At 40.0% G+C, this 18,346-nt stretch overlaps 1 protein-coding gene across 13 annotated transcripts in view; it reads left to right on the top strand.

Moving 5' to 3' along the window:
• ZNF536 (zinc finger protein 536) overlaps positions 1-18,346 on the top strand; it is a 351,794-nt gene that overhangs the window by 46,904 nt on the left and 286,544 nt on the right. For 12 of the 13 annotated variants that reach the window (XM_032195429.1, XM_032195419.1, XM_032195426.1 and 9 more), the window contains exon 2: positions 7,825-7,911. The exons of the other annotated variant lie outside the window; for it this stretch is intronic. The gene's annotated coding sequence lies outside the window, so the exon portion shown is untranslated. The remainder of the gene's footprint in view (positions 1-7,824; positions 7,912-18,346) is intronic. 13 annotated transcript variants of the gene reach the window in all.

Below are 18,346 nucleotides of genomic sequence, written 5' to 3'. Positions count from 1 at the left end.
CTCCCTATGCTGCCTGTAAGGGGGTGGCTGATTTTGGGAGGAGGCTGCTTTCAATGGCCCCCTCTCAGAATTGGCTGAAGGGGCTTGTCCTCCATGTTAGGACAGGCGCAAGGGGAAGGATGAAGGATGTGCATAAGGTGAGCCCTGCTGCTGGACACAGCTGCTGCTATTTCCTTGGGACATCTGGGCAGCGGGCAAAAATTAATATGGCCTTCATCAGTGGGGATATGCTGCTGCACACTGTGCTATTTGAGAGGGGGAAGCTTTTGCTGTTAGTAATTGTCTGTTTTGTTTTGGGGAAGCTTTTGCTGTTAGTAATTGTCTGTTTTGTTTTTTACTGGTTGCTCCTATGTCATCTTCAGCCTGTATTTACCTGTTTAGATGTGGTTTCCTTTGCTTCAGAGAAGTGTGGTGTGCTTAAATCAGAGCTGAATTTGGATTAGGGTGGTTCCTGCCTGGGGGTTCTCTGATAAACTGCTTTTGAATTGGAACGTGCCAATTTTGACTATTTTTATGTCAACAATGACGATTAGGATAGAATTTCTAATCAAATGGGTGGAAGGTGAAGGACCTGTGCTATCTGTGAGGCTGTTGGTTCATGTGCTTGGCTGGGGGGAGTTCAAGCCTGAAGCCTGATCGGCTTTTCAGATGTGGCCTTGCATAAGGAGGATTTTCTGGGCAGGGAATACTGAACTATGTTATTCAGGTGGAGTAGCTCCAAGGTGAGGGGCCACAGGTGGGTGTGCTCGGCTGGGATGGGAGGTGGAGGGTGTGGGATGCCAGGGACCTCGGCTTTGCTCTGCTGTGAATTTGGCTGTCCTGGGGCAGTGGTGGGTGGGGAGGGAGAGGAACAGGAGGGATGCCTGCTTTTCATGGAATTCTTCAGAAGATTGTGATTTTTCTGGAATGTAAGGGAGAAAATAAAAATCTTAAACTTTTGTAGGGCTGGAATATGTTTCTGGCCCTTATCTATCCAGCCTTACCCACAGATATATATTTTTTTCCTTTGCTTATATTTTTCTTTAATGAGTTAAGCCCTCAAAATGCTTTATTTCATACTCAAAGTGATATTTTAACATATATTTGCCTGACAATATGACACATATACTGGTTTTAATGAGGGCCTTATTTTATATATATATATATATATATATATATATATATATATATAAAAGCATCTACTGAATAAAATACAAGATATTTTCACCTAAATGTTGTGTAAGTTATTCAGGAAGAGGTACCTTTGAGGGAGTTCAGCTTGCTGCTGCCTGGAGCATGCCCGGTCTCTGGGTAACTGTAGGGCTCCCATCTCTTCCACTTGCTAGCACCACAGCTTCTCCGCAGGCTGGCGGAGGAGCCTGTCCCCCAGCTGCCTTGCCCAGCCTTCACCAACTAGAAGATATTTCGGATGTTGATGTCCTCAGCTAACAAGCCTTGACATGCCATCCTGCCCACTTTGATACCAGCCACGCAGCAGCTGCAGGCATTGGCGGGTGTAGGGTAGGAGCCTTCGTTAGCAGCACTTGGGGGCCTTTGCCGTAGCATTAGCACGTATAACGTAGAGTTAAATTTGGGTTTTCTTGGCAAGGGTTAATAATCAATGTAGATCTTAACAAAGGAGATGCTGCCTTATTATACTGTGAAACTTTTTTTCTTAACTGTCAGTGAAGCAGTACTAATTATTACTCCAGTGTAAATGAGGTCATTTCCTATTAAGAGAACAAAATGCTTAGCCTTGCCTTGCCAATTCATACCATCTATTTTTCACACATACCCAGCTTCTTGGAATTTTTTTCAAATTTTGATAAAATCCATTCATTTGTATTAGAAAAGTGTAAACCATTGCAATAATAGTTGTCCATTATTATCCAGATGAGCTTTTGTAATGTGTGGGTTGTTTGAATACCATGTGTTAGCTATGGAACAATTAGCCAGCTGAATGGTTCTTTAAAACAATCAGATACTTTTATCTCACTGAAAAAATACATTCCTTGGAAGTGTACTGTTTAACAGTAAATTCTGAGGAACATTAAACTCTCATTGCAAGTGGTACTTTAGGATATATGTTGATCAAGGACAAAAAGACATCGAAATATCTTGTCTCTGTGTTTTCATTTTTTTTTTTTATGCAAGCAAAAAGATTTAAGGAATATTGTAGCAAACAAAGGGTAATTGTTTTAGCCCAGATGTTGCTTTTGCACAACAAGCAGGTTACAATGTTCCCACAGAGCTGATGAGCCCAATCAGTGAAATGATTAAAAATTGATTTTGTCCCTGTAATTACAGTATGTAAACTACTTAGCTTGGATTGCAAAGGAAGTGATTTTCTAATTACGTATATACTCTGGTGTCTAATGATTGGTTTTTTGAAGTAATGAAGAGAGAGCCCTAACGACTCCTTGGTGCTCTGTTGTTTAAGAAAGACCATCTTTAGAGTAAGCAGCAACAGACAAAGAGTTTAAATTGAATTTTCAACACTGTTAATGTGCACATGGATTTGTTTATTAAAGAGACAGTAGCGTAATTTGATTGGTTGAGAAAACCATGGCTTTTTTATTATGTAATATATTAGGAGGCGTGTGTCATGGTATAGGCACAGAGGTGATGGAAACCTTTTTTTTTGTACTACTTTAAATTCATAATGTTTTCTTATAACTCACTCAATCAGATTGCTACAAATGTCTGTTCATCCCATGTATCCAGAAAACCCAGAGGAAGAAAGAGCGGGTAGCAGATTTTCTTCCTGTTGAGGGTATTTTTCATATTGGTGGAAAGTAAGTTTAGGATGTCTGAGGAGTGCCTAATCAGCCGGCCGGCTTACCTTTTGTGTTTTTAACCAAAGCTTTCGGAGGGACAAAGTCCAGGTGAAGACCCCCCCAGGCACTCAGGGGTGTCACAGGATGGGGGTTCAGGCATGAGGAGTCCAGTGCCAGGCCCTGGGGCTGTCCTGGGGGCTGGGCTGTGGGGTAGCCCCAGGAGCACCCTACCCTCAGCACAGCAGGTCCTGGCGAGGAGGGAGGGCAGGAGCTGCCCACCCTGGGGCTAGAGTAACCTCAGGCCTGCAGCCGCCTTACTGCTATGGAGTGCATGCAGTGAGGAGGGGGCTCCTCGCTCGGCTCTGGGCAAGGCTTTCACTCAGTGTCCCATCGTGGGAGAATGGTGCAGCCCTGGCTGTGTGCACAGCTCCTGCTGATGCCAGTGGGAGCATGGTGCTGGTTCACTGGGCACCGTGTGGGCCCCCTGGGTCCAGGTCAGACCCCATTCCGAATTAATGGCTGCAAGCACCAAATCACAGCTAAACCACGCTTACCACCAGTGGTACAGATATCATTTGCTAGTTTGCAGCAAGGCCTGACCCAATGGCCACGAGGCCTAGCAGTGCCTGACAGCTTCCAGGGCTGTTTGGTCAGGCCCAAACATGAAGGGCAGGAGCAGCACCGTGCTGAAGCAAGTGATCAGTTTTACAACTGATAGCTAGCCCTAGTGGGGGCAGCTCAATGGTGTTACTAGTGCCAACGAACAGAGCAAGGTGGAAGCTGAGCAAAACAAGTGCGTACTAGGTTGTTTGAAGTACCAATGTGCATAGAAAAGCCTAAGGAGCTGAAAAGGGTTGCCTCTCAGATAAAACATTTTTGCAAACCCCTTGGCTCCCCAGAAGTCAAAATCATGTGCATCCCTGTCCTGTTCTCTTTGCTGGCAGGAGGGAAAACGAGAGTGGCAGTTTGTTGCATGATTGTGGTGATGTAAATAAGCTCTTGTGAAAGGAGGTTGGATTAAACACTGCAGGTTTGCCAGAAGATGTGTGCAAATCCTGCCATGGTGAGATAGTCATTTTAAAAAAAAAAAATGGTGAACCTAAATTATAAACCTCTTATTTACAGGTAGGCTGTTTCAAGCGCTGGAGATCCCTGTGTGCTGGGGCAGGAAGGCGTGATCCCGGTGCAGGAGAGACAATAGCATGTCTCGGATGTGGCCAGGCTGGCCACAGGGGCATGGCTTGAACCCATGCACTGTCCTGAGAAACGTGCCATCAGGTCTTGTGTTTTTAGTGAACAACAGAAAAATACAGACTTATCCCAGCATCCTGCTCTGGGGACTGTTGTTCACTCTTTGTTTATGCATCAAACTCACAGAGGAGTAAATGGACCCATAAGGCCCCACAGCTCCTGTCCCACATGTGGCAGGTGCAGCACTTACACAGAAGCCAGGGCAGGCTGTCCTGTGAGGCCACTTGCTGTGCATGTTGTGTCACCGATGCTTCTGCCCAGCCCATTGGTCTGTCCTGGCAGCCTTGCTGTGCCTAGGGCAGCTACACAGCAGTGCTTCAAGAACCCCTCCAAAAGCAGCTGATAGGGAGCAATTAGTTAAGCATGACACCTCATTCCATCAAAACTTGTGCCTTGTTCCCAGAGGGCCCCAGCCTTGTCCCCTTGAGATTAGCAAGAGTTTGGTCATTGAGTTTAACGAGGATGGTGCTGAGAGCTTCACGACAAAGCCTTTGCAGCCTCAGTATTTGGGAAAGAGTGATGTGGTTCTCTGAGTCTGCACTCAAGCACCTGTTTTCCCTTGCTGTGTGTTAGGTTTCTGGCCGTAACCTGCAGAAATTACTCAGCGATGGGTTGAGGTTGCTCATTTAAAGTAATGAGCTACTTAAGTTTAAGAATGAACAAAAATTATGCCTCACAAGTACTTTTATGCAATCCTCTCTCTGAAGGCCTGTGGGGTTTCTTGGTCTCAGGGGAGGGCAGAAGTGGGGCAGTGACGGGGACTGTGGGTGGCAGGCTGTCTCACGGAGCCCGGTGCAGCTGTGCAGGAATGTGAGTGCAGTAGGTGTTACTGTGAGAAATTTGTCTTTAGTGGCTTGCAGGGCCACTTTTTTTGGTGCCAGCAAATGTGTTAGACACTAGTAAACTGGCCCAATTTGACCTTAGTGGAACTATCCTAATTTGTTTTCATGCAGCTTGCTGCCTGTACCTTTAAAATATCTCCTTTACATAGTCAGTGTCAAATGTGTTAGAATAATATTAGCACAGGTAAGTAAAATATCTTTTTATAAGGTTTTAAATCATTTCTGCTACAGTTTAATGTGTAAAGCTACAGATTTTCCCAATTTGTTCATAGGGTTATGTATCACAGACCTTAAATCATTTAAGGTTTTAAACCTGAGGGGTTCACTCACAGTCATGAACTGGAAAGCAGATTGCAAGAGACATTGACATGCTGATCAATGACATGAAGCCTCCAAACAAATCAGTACAGGACTTTAAGAGATGAAGCTGTACTGTGTTCTGTCTGTCATCAGAATTTATAAAGCATCTTAGTGAAAGCCCCTTGAGAATCATTCTTAGAATTTTGCAAGTCATGAGTGTGTATGTAAAATCTTTTTTTTTTTATTATTATTTTTTTTATTTTAAACACAAGTAGCCTTGTAATAGCATAGTAAAAATGTAGTCTACAATGTCAGCGTAGGTGTACTAAGAACCTGTTTAGTGAGATAACATCTTTTCCAAACCCAACAGCTTATTATCTTCTTTGTTTCTATTCCTTGGCTTTCTTACTTTGAATGAGCTGCAAGTAAACACTAAAACAGGTGTATCTTGAGGTTTTAAGACATCAACAGCAGCAGAGATTCCAGACAAACAAGCTGTCACTGTTTTTAGACACCGTGGAATTGAAAACATTGGATGGGACCTGTGTTTATATATAGCAGCTCAGGAATTTGCTTTTTCTATGTATCCAGAGATTGTAACCAAAATTCACTTATTTGAATTCTGACAAAGTATGGGCCTGTGTAAGTGGAACCTGAATCCTCTCTAGATATGGTTTTGTGTTTGGAAAAAAGAAATCTGATGACAAATTTTTTTTAACCATTTCCAAAAGGTTTTTGCTCTGTCCAGCCAGTGCTGTAGGTGCTTGCCTTGGCTGCCCACTGGTTTGGTTCTGGTGGAGCTGGCTGTGCCTGTGGGAAGTGGAGCAGCAGCACAGAGCTGGGGTTTGTACTCAGTGCCCAGCAAGGCCAGCACTGTCAAACATGTAGCAAGAAGCTAGGCTTTGCCTTTTAGGGTTATTAATTCAACTATAAAACCAGAGACAATTGGCATGTAAAAGAAAACCAGGCACAAGGAGAGAGCAAAAAAGAATTGTGTTCCTGTGCTTGAGAAACAGTGATGATGGCAAACCAGATGTCTACTGTTGAATTTTTGGCAGTTAACTGTGGAAATGTGAGTTTTAAATGAGGGGTTTGAAGCTTTTACTGGGGTAATTCTTCTATGTGAGAGAAGTTCTATGGCAGAATTATCACTTGGAAAGCATTTCAAAGAGTGTGATAGAGAGTGGCTTAATCTGCAACTGAGGGGGAAGGAGTGGGGATTAGGGAACATCGTGGTAGACAATTGAAATGAAAACAAGTAGCATGTGTTTGGTGTGGTGGAGAAGCCAAGGAATGAGTAGAGGAGATGGCATGGACAAAGTGGGATATTTTGCAGTAATATTTTGCATTACTGCATTATTACTGCATTACTGTATTATTGTATGTAGTCAGGATAAGGTGGGGCATAGGAAGATCTTAGAGGATTCATGGAAGTGTTTCATCAGCATTGCACTAGCGGAGGTCTATGCTGCTTAGTAGGGAACTCCTAATTTACAGAACTATTTAATATTGTTATGGTCATCAATAGCAGTCCTCAGAATTGTTGTTTATCCTTCAAGTCAACAAATGGCATTGCCCAGCAGTGTGGTCCTGTCAGTGCTGACCAAGTTAAATCAAATACAATAAAATGGCTGAGCTCTTAATCATGTCCCACAGATGGTAAGGATACAGTTCTGCACATGCTGATAGCTGCAGCCAGCCACTGGGGCTCTGCAGAGAAGTCAGCACTTCTCTGGGTGAGCGGTATTTGTGAGGTGAAGCCCTAAGGCTGTGCTGCTTGAACTGGGGTTTCAGAACCAGACTCAGATGTATGAAATAGTTTGGTTGATGTAGATGTACAAAGTGTATTATTTGGAAATGACCTTTAATTTCATTTGTTAGACACACATAGGAACAGACATGGTTAGAATTCTCAGTCATAAATTCTTCAGATTATAGCTTTAGTCCAATGAACTTTATTTTGCTCTAAGAACGCCCTTTGTTTTTGTTTCTATTTTGCTTACTAATGTAATGGCCCTAAATTCACTGCTGACAAATATCTTGGAAGTATTCTGGCTTGGCTTTTACTGCTGGCTCTTATCTCTTTTAAGTGGGGTTTATTAGATGAGATCATCTACAAAGGACTAATTTCTGTTATAAAATGGAATTAAAAAAAAAAAAGTAAAAATACAATTAGTAGCTGTTCTCTTTTTACTCAGTTCGCAAGATTAGAATATCAATGTCAAAAAGAATAACTGGGTTTCTGGAGTATGCTATGCAACTTTTATTTTATCCTGTTTTGTCCTCTTTTGCTGCACTGTCTAGGGTAAAGGATCAGAAGAATTTCATTCTGTTCCCCAGCATTATCTTGAGGAGAGGTTTTCCCTCTCAAAACAATCCAGAACTGAAAGAACTTTTTAGTTCTCAAAATGAAATGCCACCAAACATGTACATTATGAAAGCTTAAAAAATAAAAGGTGTTAATCCCATTAATATTCTGATTCTCAGTGCTCTCTTCTGCTCTGTAGATTGTCTGCTTGAGGTGGTATTGTAATGTTTTAACGTAAATGTCTGATTCAACATTGAGTTTTGACAATATTTTTCTTGTATTTTTATTGTTTTCTCTAAATTTTTCTCTCTCTCTCTCTCTCTCTCTTTTTTTTTTTTTTTTTTTTTTTTTTTTTTTTTTTTTACAGTTGCGACCTTCAGTACCTATCTTGTGTATTTTAAGAATTTCCTCAGCCAGGGAGCCAGGGAACAGATATGTTGCTTAAGAGTAACTGGTAAGAAAACTTACTTATTTAACAATATTTTCATCTGCTTTTGCATCTGAGTTTTTAGTGTTTTTTTTTTTTTTTTTTTTTTTTTTTTTTTGCTGTGTGTTTTTTTTTTTAAAAAAAAAAAAAGAAGGCATAAAAATGAAGTACCTAAATTAGATTTTAAAATCTGTTCTCACTTTTTCACATCTTCAAAAATATTATGTTCATGTCTTCAGGAAAACTCTTTATTGTAGTTCTTTTGGATGTCACGAGCTACAAATAGTTTTTTTTTTCAAGAAAAAAATCTGCTTGGTTAAATCATGAGCATTCATCTTATATGGTTGATACGTAATAATTTTATTAGAAATGAATCATAATTTATTACTTTATCAACAGACTGCTGATTTACAAAAAATATCCATGACGCTCATGATCGAATTAATTTTATCACTTTTTTTTGTTTGTTTGTTTTTTTTCCCAGAAGTTCAATAGAACATCTCATGCAAGTTATTAAGATCCATATTCTTTCGTATATTAGCATGAGAAGAACACCCGTGAAAATCAGCGGGTGGAGGGGTATACTACACTGTGTATGTGATTTTCCTCAGAGCTATTCCTGTGCAGTAAAATAATAGCTCCTGTAAAGTCTGAGAAACCAGGCTGGTGTGGAAATCAGTGTGAAATCAGAATCAGGTTATTTGGCCCTCAGTTTGAAATAAAAGTCTAGCTTCCTAGGAAATAACCAATAATTAATTCTACATTCTACATGCGTTAATTGATTCTTAAATCAAAATTTCTGATAGCTTCTCCTTCTAAATCTAATTCTTATGTTATTTCTTTATTATAATTGTTATACTGGATTGTCCACTCATTTTTATATCGTGTGAATCAGTAGAAACTGTGATTCAGAGGAATAGTACTGATTTATAGCATATGTAAGTGAGAGGATGTTCAGGCATATTAAAGCTTCAGTACTGCAAATGCATAAGCAGGTGTTGAATTACTGACGCTAATGGAATTACTCACATGAGTAAAGTTAAGCGTGGACCTAAGTCTGATGTCTGTACTTAGGAATTTATATCATTTAAGAATATGGCTCACAATTTTTAAAACTTACTAATTGAATGTGAGCTACTGGGTTTTATTCTAGACAATTGGCTCGACCAGAGTTATAGTGACTTGATTCTAGAATAATTCCATCAGCTTCAGAGAAAATATGTGGATGTTTAATACAGTAAATAAGAATGCAGTTTGACCAATTCACTTAGCATCCCTACTAATATGAAGAAATACTTGCCAGAGTAAAGGAGAAGCACAGAACTGGACAATTATTAATACAAATGGTTTCAATCAAATGGTTAAATAGCTCATCAAAGACGTGGTTCATTTTGTAATAGCAGCTGGAATCCAAATAAAACCATCTGAGAGATGGGCTTTTTGTTGTGATGTTAGTGCAAAAAACAGAAAACTCTCAATGTGTCTTGAATTTCAGTGGGGTGTCATGAAACCATTATAGTTTTTTTTTTTTTTTAATGTACCACAAAACCCAAAGACAAAATTCCAAACCCACAAACTTAAAATACACGTGCAGAAGTTCATGCTCAATTCTAATTAACAAAGCTTACCTTTCTCTTGACCATACCCCATAGAGGTCATCATGTAACCTATTTAAATTGATAGTAATATTATGCACCACGAAATTAATTTTACATTGTATACAGTTTTTATTGTGACTTTATCTTCTTTCAAAAGTGCTTACTTTCTGATTTTGTGGATATTACTAACTGGATTACTTTTATTTTGGTTTTTACACAACAGTTATATTAGAAATTTGCTGTTTTATTCTTACCTTCTTAGTAAAAATCCTTTTATCACACAATGGGTAATTTATATCCATTACCAGCCCTTTCAATCCTTTTCAGTGGTGCTGTCAGTGCCTTTGGCACAGTAATGATTAATGTGATCTAATAATAGTGTGCCATTATATTACCTTAGTAAAACATGTACCAACATCCTATTCAGATCTACCAAATTCATAGCTTCCTATAATATTTTTGTTGAAAGACAGGATTACTATTTTTCAAAGCTGAATTTTTTTGCCTTTAACATATTTAATGAAATTCACAATTCTTTGCCATGGTAATCTTTATGCATGTATTTGGGCTTGATGGTTGAATTTTTATCATTCTGCATTATTATGATTTGTTAGGCAAATTGTTTGACATGTAAAGAGAGATGTGCATTACATTATTTTGTTAAGGGTGTATTTTAAGACTTCAGTACCTTATGATTAGTCACCTATATTTATCATAGATTGTAGAATGTAAAAATAAGCATTTGGGCTAAAATGTGTTTTTCTGCATTCTAACCCAGATACTGCCACATACTACAGGAGGCAAGGTTGATACTGCTCTGCCCAGCAGTACCAGTTTTTGTTATGGTGTCTTTGCTGTGGTGCTCTCTGTTCAGCATTTCCTTAATTCTGTGCCAACAGAAACATGCAGAATTGTGCCCAACTGTGAGTTGAAAACTGGGATCGTGCAGTGCTATGTCTCTTGTTTTCAATCCAAGATATGTATGTTTTATAAACAGATTCATGCATATGCACCATGTATTTGAGGTTCAAGAAGGAATAGCATTGCATGACCCCAAACTCCTATTGTCAGGTAATAGCTCCCCCCAGAAGAGGAAGAATTATCCAGAAGATATATTTATTGTGACAAAAAAACAATGGTGCTGGAGCATTGGAGTTGTGTATTTATGATGGCTTTTCCAGTCATACCACTTATGTACCTGATGCAGTGTGAGAGTTTGCTGCTCTTGCACTGAGCACAAACTCCCCCAGATCCCTGCTAGAGGAGGACTTGAGTCATGGCACGCTTTCCAGTGCAGAATAGGCGCACTTTCAGTGTGGAATATTGGGTTCATCTGTTTGATGTTGCTACTAATCAGCATGGCTGAAGGGTTAGGGTAACACTGCATCTTTGCAAAGCATCTTAAATCTTCATCACCTAAAGATGTCATTATTGCAGTCAGGGAGTAACACACTTAACACTGTTGCAGTAAAATCAAAATGAAACATTATGTCCACATTTTAACTCTTTGTGATGTTCTGTTAAATACCTACTCTTACAGTTTCATCATATCACAATAAATAATGAATGAGAAAAATATTTTAATCTTGTCAATATCAGCAATGTCTAAAAACAAGGAAAGTGTATGTATGCATTTATGTGGATTCCTTATTTGATTTAGGCTAAGCGATACAGCTGTAAAAGGATTTGAAATATGCAATCAATGTAAATGAAGAAAAATATTTTGAATGCAGTGCATAAACTGTGTGCTTCTTTAGACATATTTTTAGGAAAAGAAAAAAAAAAAAGATGATTGTCACACCATATAACAATAATACTACTGGAAAAATATGCAGCAGCTTTGTTTCCTGCCATGGTAAAAACAGTTTTAAGTCTTGGTCATTTAAATCAAAGACATTTTCATCTCTTCTGTGTGGCTCATTCTTCATGATGTAACAAGAAATAAGGGGAAAGGTTTAAAATCTTGCCTTAACATTGTATTCAAAATGTTTAAAACAACTTCAAATAGATGCTTCCATCTTTTTAGTAATAAATACATGTACTTATTTACTAAACAGAAAAACCTTTCATGAAGTACTCTCCAAATTCAGTTTACTAATGGAGGTATAATTTGTTGAAGATCCAAAAAGGGTTGAGCTAGTCTTTAATTAGGTATGCCTTAGGTTGTACTGTAAGTCACTGGACTGTCTCCTATGTTGACTGCATTATCATACTACTTTATTACTCTAGATCCTGCAGGTGTACTAGCCAAAGAGCCAAGTTGGCTTGTAAACAGGTAGCTTCCTTTCTTGGCTAAGAACAGAGTTGTCAGTGAAAAATTTCTCCCCCATTTCTTTACACGCAACCCCAAATAGGTGCATTCTAGTGCAGAATAGACTTTTCCATTGTCTGAAGAATTTTCAGAGCCTTGTTGTTTTTTTTCTTCTGTTGTTCCTTTCAGTGGGAGATTGTATTAATTGCATGAGGGACTGGCTTCCATGGGGGAATTTTGTCTTTTTCTTTGGTAAAGTAGGATTGGACGTCAATGAATTGGCCAGTGAGTGATTATTTCATCTGCACATCTTTCCATCTTCGTTCTGGTGGGATAGAGGCTCTTACGTGTTGTCTCTGGGACTATGGCTGGTTAGAAACAGGGTGTGGTGGGTCCTGATGTGGTTGCAAAAGCAGTTAAAAAGCATGATTACAATTCATTGTCCTTGCTTAGGTTTCTGTCTGTATTGCTGTACTGTGATCTTGAATGAACTTACGTAGACTAGGAAGCGGTCTCTTTTGTGTGATTCTGAAAGAAAGTACCAGTAAGCCTTACTCTGCCTACCAGTAAGTAGAGTAAGAAAAATAAAATAAAAAGCCTAATTTTTGAAGGTAGAAAAGCACAAGAGGAAAATATTTTAATCTTTTAAGACTAATTTTTATCTCCTTTGAGGCCATCAGGAAGAAGTAGCAACTAGTCTTGTGTTATATTACTAGTCACTGAATTACTTGTGTGACTTTAGTAATGAAGCATAAATGTTCTCTTGGTTCCCCTGTGGGCATAATACCATTTACCTGTATCGAAAATGCTTTGTAATTTAATTAACACTTGGAGTGCTCTTTGAGATCCTTAGCTAAAAGCAGGCAAAACAAGTCAATTGTTAGAGAAATCCCAATATATCCCCATTTAAAAAAAAAATAATACACTTTCTCTTGACTTCAAACCTCAATAAATGTTTGATAGGGGTTTTGGGTTTTGTTCTTACTGGTCCTTAGAGTCAATTATTCTTAGTGATTTGCATAGGTGCAGTGTAGGTATTCCGTTTTTGTTCTATGCAGTATTTTGGTGAATCATAAATTACCAGACCCAGTGCTGGGAACCTGTTAGAGAAGCATGAGAATAGAGATACATTTTTCAGGAGAGAACTTGAGTTGTGCTAGGAAAATTCTGCATTATCCTTCAATAGATACTTTTTATTATTTTAGAGGATTATTATTTTCAGAGGAATATTATTTTTATTTATTTAGAGGATATTATTATTTTTATTATTTTCCTAATTTTTAGTTGTGCACTAATAATAATAGCTTGTGCTTTGTTTCATCAAGTATGCCAGTATCTTGCTGATAAATCATGTATGACTGCACCATTGTAACTACAGCTATTCAAAAGTCATATCTAATTACCAGATCCTGTCATGGCCAGGTCACTGACCAGTGACCAAATCAAGTTTTTCCTTTGAATAGACAATGCCTGTCTATAAGTACGTACCGATCCAACTTTTGACTGACTCAAATATTTTTGGGGTATGCACTTATGTTTGAATACACACATTCGTAAGCCAGTGGTTAATAGGAAGACTTCTTCTTTTTTTTTTTTTTTCTTCATTCTTCTCTTACCTCCAGTGAAGGAGTATTATTAAGAGAAGCAGAAACAACTTCAGCAAGCTAGCTGCAACTTCAATCCATCCGTGTTTTCTATGTTGTTTTGCAAGCAGCCAAACATCTTTCTCTAGAATCATAATCCCTATCTCTTTGCTCCCAGGTACGTAATTCATTCTCACATTTCCTTACAAGCTCCATTCATTCATCTGGGATTAGCTGCCTACCATTCAATTTTCTTTTTGGAGACTATAGAAACAGCACATACTTACCTGGATACAGCTAGGCTCAAGTTTCTCTGGAAAAACATACAAGTTCACACATTTTCCCTTTTTATACCTACTTTTTGCTACTAAAAGGAGTTTAAGCAGTCTTTCAGATAAGCAAATAATCTTAATGAGCATCTTACAGCCAGCAAAAATGTTGCACACCTGTTTGTACACAGCCTTGATGAAACATCTCAAAGTTATGCTAAGCAAGTCTGCCATTCCCTTCTGGTATTAAATATGCCATTATCTTCAAGTTTTAAGTTGTGCTATTTGTGTAATAGCACATAATAGCACCTACAAGGGAGTTTATATCTTTCTTATTCTTTTCTTCATCTTCTTCAGCAGTTGTTTCAAAGAACCCTTTTGGCCTTGCTTTGATAATTTAAATAGACAGTTTTCTGCATCTGTGAATGAAATTGAGAGCTGTTTGTCCTCCATCTTTCATGGAGACGAGGGAAGGCCAGTATTGCTTAAGCAACCAGTCGCTTCTTTTCAAATATGTTAGAGTAAAACAGGCTCAATTAGCAGAAATTGTTGATATTTTTTTGGAGTCTAGAGTGGACTTTCTTTCCTCCTTTATTTTATTTATTATTTTTTTTTACCATTTATTACCACAAAATATTTGGAGGAAAGGTAAAATGGGAGATGCCTGTGAAGTTTCTACACCTGCACAGCTGAAGTGACAGGTAATAGTGCTGGGCAGAATTGCAACTGTGCAGTTGTGACATTGACATTTGTGCCTCTATAAAGGATTTTAGAATACAATAGTTCAGTTGGAAGGGACAAAGATTGAGACCTACTGCCTCACCCATTTGGGGTAGTTTACTTTGGGAAGAGGTAAAAATGTAGAACGTACAATACTCAATCACAAAGTGATGAGTTTTTCTCCCTTTCTTCCTCACACACTTCCTCTAGAATATCACATTTTTACTGCATAAAAATAGTGTGCATTTTAACTCTCTGAATAGTGATCTGATGTGTTGCTTTGAATGCACATTATCTTGTGAGTTAAACACTGGAGGAAAATTCTTTTGTTTCTTTTTTTTTCTCCTGTGGGTAACTGCATTGCATAGCTGACCAAATATGCCAAGGCTATGGAAAAAGAAAAAATGGCAAGATGACTATTTCCCCAAAACAGTAAACACACATTGCAGCCTGGGTTCTTATTACAGAATGCAAGATTTTACTTTTTGAATAACTACTGTATTTTAACAATAGGCATCAAGTGGTTGCTATGTGATACACAACAGTGTTTTTCATGAACTTTTGGCTGCTGAATAAGCACAGCAAATATGGGTTCCTACCCTTTTAGTTTTCTGGGTCAATTCGTTTTGCACAAAGGAGAGAATGATAATTTGAGTTGTAGGCAGAGAATGTTTTCTTCACATGGCAAGAAAGATGAAAGCTGTTTTTATTTGATTTCTTTTTAAATTAAAAATTATAATTTTTTATAGAGTTAGAAATAATTATCTTATTACTAAAGGCATCCTGTAAGCTTGTTATAGAGTCTCTCTGTAAAATAATTGTTGGTAGTCACTGCACAGTAAAAGTGGGGAACAAGGAGAGGAAACATAGAAATACAAACACATATGTAACTTGTGAGTGTGTGTGTGTGTGTGTGGGGGGGGGGGGGCGGTGGGACTTGATTTGATTATCCCAGAAGTAAAGACCTGGACAAATACTTTCTGTTTGTTAGGTGTTGCTGGCTGATTACAGACCATATAAAGGTTTTCTGAGCTGCTGTTCTGTTCTCTAAATGCTCATCCCTTTCCTACTTCTAGGTCAGAGATGACTGTCTATCAGATTTAGTTGGCTTCCTGATGGGGCACCACATTGGGGCTGCTTTTATGTTCTTATCTCCCATTCTTCTGTTGTCAGAATCCCACTGAGCAGGATTTCTGAGATCTGTAGCCTGGATCTGTGGATTTAAAATCCCTGTGAGAGCAGGGGCTGTCACCCAGTGATGCCAGGAGGGACTGGTGAGGAGGCAGAAGAGCAGACATATGTCAGCAATGGAAGGTGCACCACTCTGTTGTATAGGGTTAATGGCAGCTTATGTGGAAGAGGAGGAAGACTCCAGAAGCAGGGACGAAGGAGGTGGTTTGAAAATAAGGGGAAGAAAGGCCATTCAGGGGAACAAAAAGGGAAAGAAACATAAATTCGCTGAATTATCTCAGTGGATGTAGTCTTCTATTTATGTAATTTATATAAATCCATTAGATTAAATAAATTTGCACTGATCTGTACCAATTACTTCTGCTGAGAAGTTTTATGGTGTTTGCTATTGCTTTGTTTTGCTTTTCTTGAACATAGTCAAGCCATTTCTTCTTACAGTTATTGTGTCATAGATTCTATGTCTTTATCAACCAGTAGTGCGTGTTTCAGCTTTCTTGGAACATTTCCTTACAGAGGAGAATCAAGGAAGTTATGACATATCCCTATCCCAGGTCACAATGTCCAGACAATCTGCAGTGTGTTTTTTTTTTTTTTTTTTTTTTTTTTTGTTTTGTTTTGTTTTTTCCATTCTGCCCAGTGGTGGTCCTCTCAAAAGCAGCTATTGCCCCTTTCTTGTTAGATGTATTTCAAATGCAGTTTTGAGGTACGTAACTTTTGCAGGGACAAAATTAAGAATGCCAAAGGTCATCTGGAGCTCAATCTAGCTACTGCCGTTAAAGATAACAAAAAACGTTTCTATAAATACATCAACACAAAAAGGAGGACTAAGGAGAATCTCCATCCTTTACTGGATGCAGGGGGAAACTTAGTTACAAGAGATGAGGAAAAGGCGGAGGTGCTCAATGCCTTCTTTGCCTCAGTCTTTAGCGGCAATACCGGTTGTTCTCTGGATACTCAGTACCCTGAGCTGGTGGAAGGGGATGGGGAGCAGGATGTGGCCCTCACTATCCATGAAGAACTCGTTGGTGACCTGCTACGGCACTTAGATGTGCACAAGTCGATGGGGCCGCATGGGATCCACCCAAGGGTACTGAGGGAACTGGCAGAGGAGCTGGCCAAGCCACTATCCCTCATTTATCAGCAGTCCTGGCTATCGGGGGAGGTCCCAGTTGACTGGCAGCTAGCAAATGTGACGCCCATCTACAAGAAGGGCCGGAGGGCAGACCCGGGAAATTACAGGCCTGTCAGTTTGACCTCAGTGCCAGGGAAGCTCATGGAGCAGATCCTCCTGAGAGTCATCACACAGCACTTGCAGGGCAAGCAGGCGATCAGGCCCAGTCAGCATGGGTTTATGAAAGGCAGATCCTGCTTGACAAACCTGATCTCCTTCTATGACAAAGTGACGCGCTGGGTGGATGAGGGAAAGGCTGTGGATGTGGTCTACCTTGACTTCAGCAAGGCTTTTGACACTGTTTCCCACAGCATTCTCCTCAAGAAACTGGCTGCTCTTGGCTTGGACTGGCGCACGCTTCGTTGGGTTAGAAACTGGCTGGATAGCCGGGCCCAAAGAGTCGTGGTGAATGGAGTAAAGTCCAGTTGGAGGCCAGTCACTAGTGGCGTTCCCCAGGGTTCAGTACTGGGGCCGGTCCTCTTTAATGTCTTCATCGATGATCTGGATGAGGGCATTGAGTGCACCCTCAGTAAGTTCGCAGATGACACCAAGTTAGGTGTGTGTGTCGATCTGCTTGAGGGTAGGAAGGCTCTGCAGGAGGATCTGGATAGGCTGCACCGATGGGCTGAGGTCAACTGCATGAAGTTCAACAAGGCCAAGTGCTGGGTCCTGCACCTGGGGTGCAATAACCCAAAGCAGAGCTACAGGCTGGGAGATGAGTGGTTGGAGAGCTGCCAGGCAGAGAAGGACCTGGGAGTGATGGTTGATAGTCGGCTGAATATGAGCCAGCAGTGTGCTCAGGTGGCCAAGAAGGCCAACAGCATCCTGGCTTGCATAAGAAACAGTGTGACCAGCAGGGCTAGGGAGGTGATCGTTCCCCTGTACTCGGCTCTGGTGAGGCCACACCTCGAGTACTGTGTTCAGTTTTGGGCCCCTCGCTACAAGAAGGACATGGAGGTGCTTGAGCGGGTCCAGAGAAGGGCAACGAAGCTGGTGAGGGGCCTGGAGAACAAGTCCTACGAGGAGCGGCTGAGGGAGCTGGGCTTGTTCAGCCTGGAGAAAAGGAGGCTCAGGGGTGACCTTATTGCTCTTTACAGATACCTTAAAGGAGGCTGTAGCGAGGTGGGGGTTGATCTATTTTCCCACGTGCCTGGTGACAGGATGAGGGGGAATGGGGTAAAGTTGCGCCAGGGGAGTTTTAGGTTAGAAGTTAGGAAGAACTTATTTACCGAAAGGGTTGTTAGACATTGGAACAGGCTGCCCAGGGAAGTGGCGGAGTCACCATCCCTGGAAGTCTTCAAAAGACGTTTAGATGTAGAGCTTAGGGATATGGTTTGGTGGGGACTGTTAGTGTTAGGTCAGAGGTTGGACTTGATGATCTTGAGGTCTCTTCCAACCTAGAAATTCTGTGATTCTGTGTGATTTTCTCTTCTGTATCAGAAACTGCTCCACTTCCCCCACCCTACGCCCCAAAAAACTATATTTATGGTAAGAGTTGATTGCTTGCTCAAAGGGAGAAAGAGAGAAAGTCTTTCATGGATGACATTTTTAATTTATTCTTTTCCATAGAAATACAATTTAAAGCATTTATCACTGGGATAATTTTCTGTCTCAAAGTCATATCAGACGCAAAGCTGTGTTCATGGCCATTTCTTCTAGCTCACTGGACAGCTGTTCTG

The sequence above is a fragment of the Aythya fuligula genome, chromosome 12 (genome assembly GCF_009819795.1).
Source record: "Aythya fuligula isolate bAytFul2 chromosome 12, bAytFul2.pri, whole genome shotgun sequence".
Taxonomy (NCBI): domain Eukaryota; kingdom Metazoa; phylum Chordata; class Aves; order Anseriformes; family Anatidae; genus Aythya; species Aythya fuligula.
Note: the sequence above shows the minus strand (reverse complement) of the source record. Positions and strands in the feature narration are given on the sequence as shown.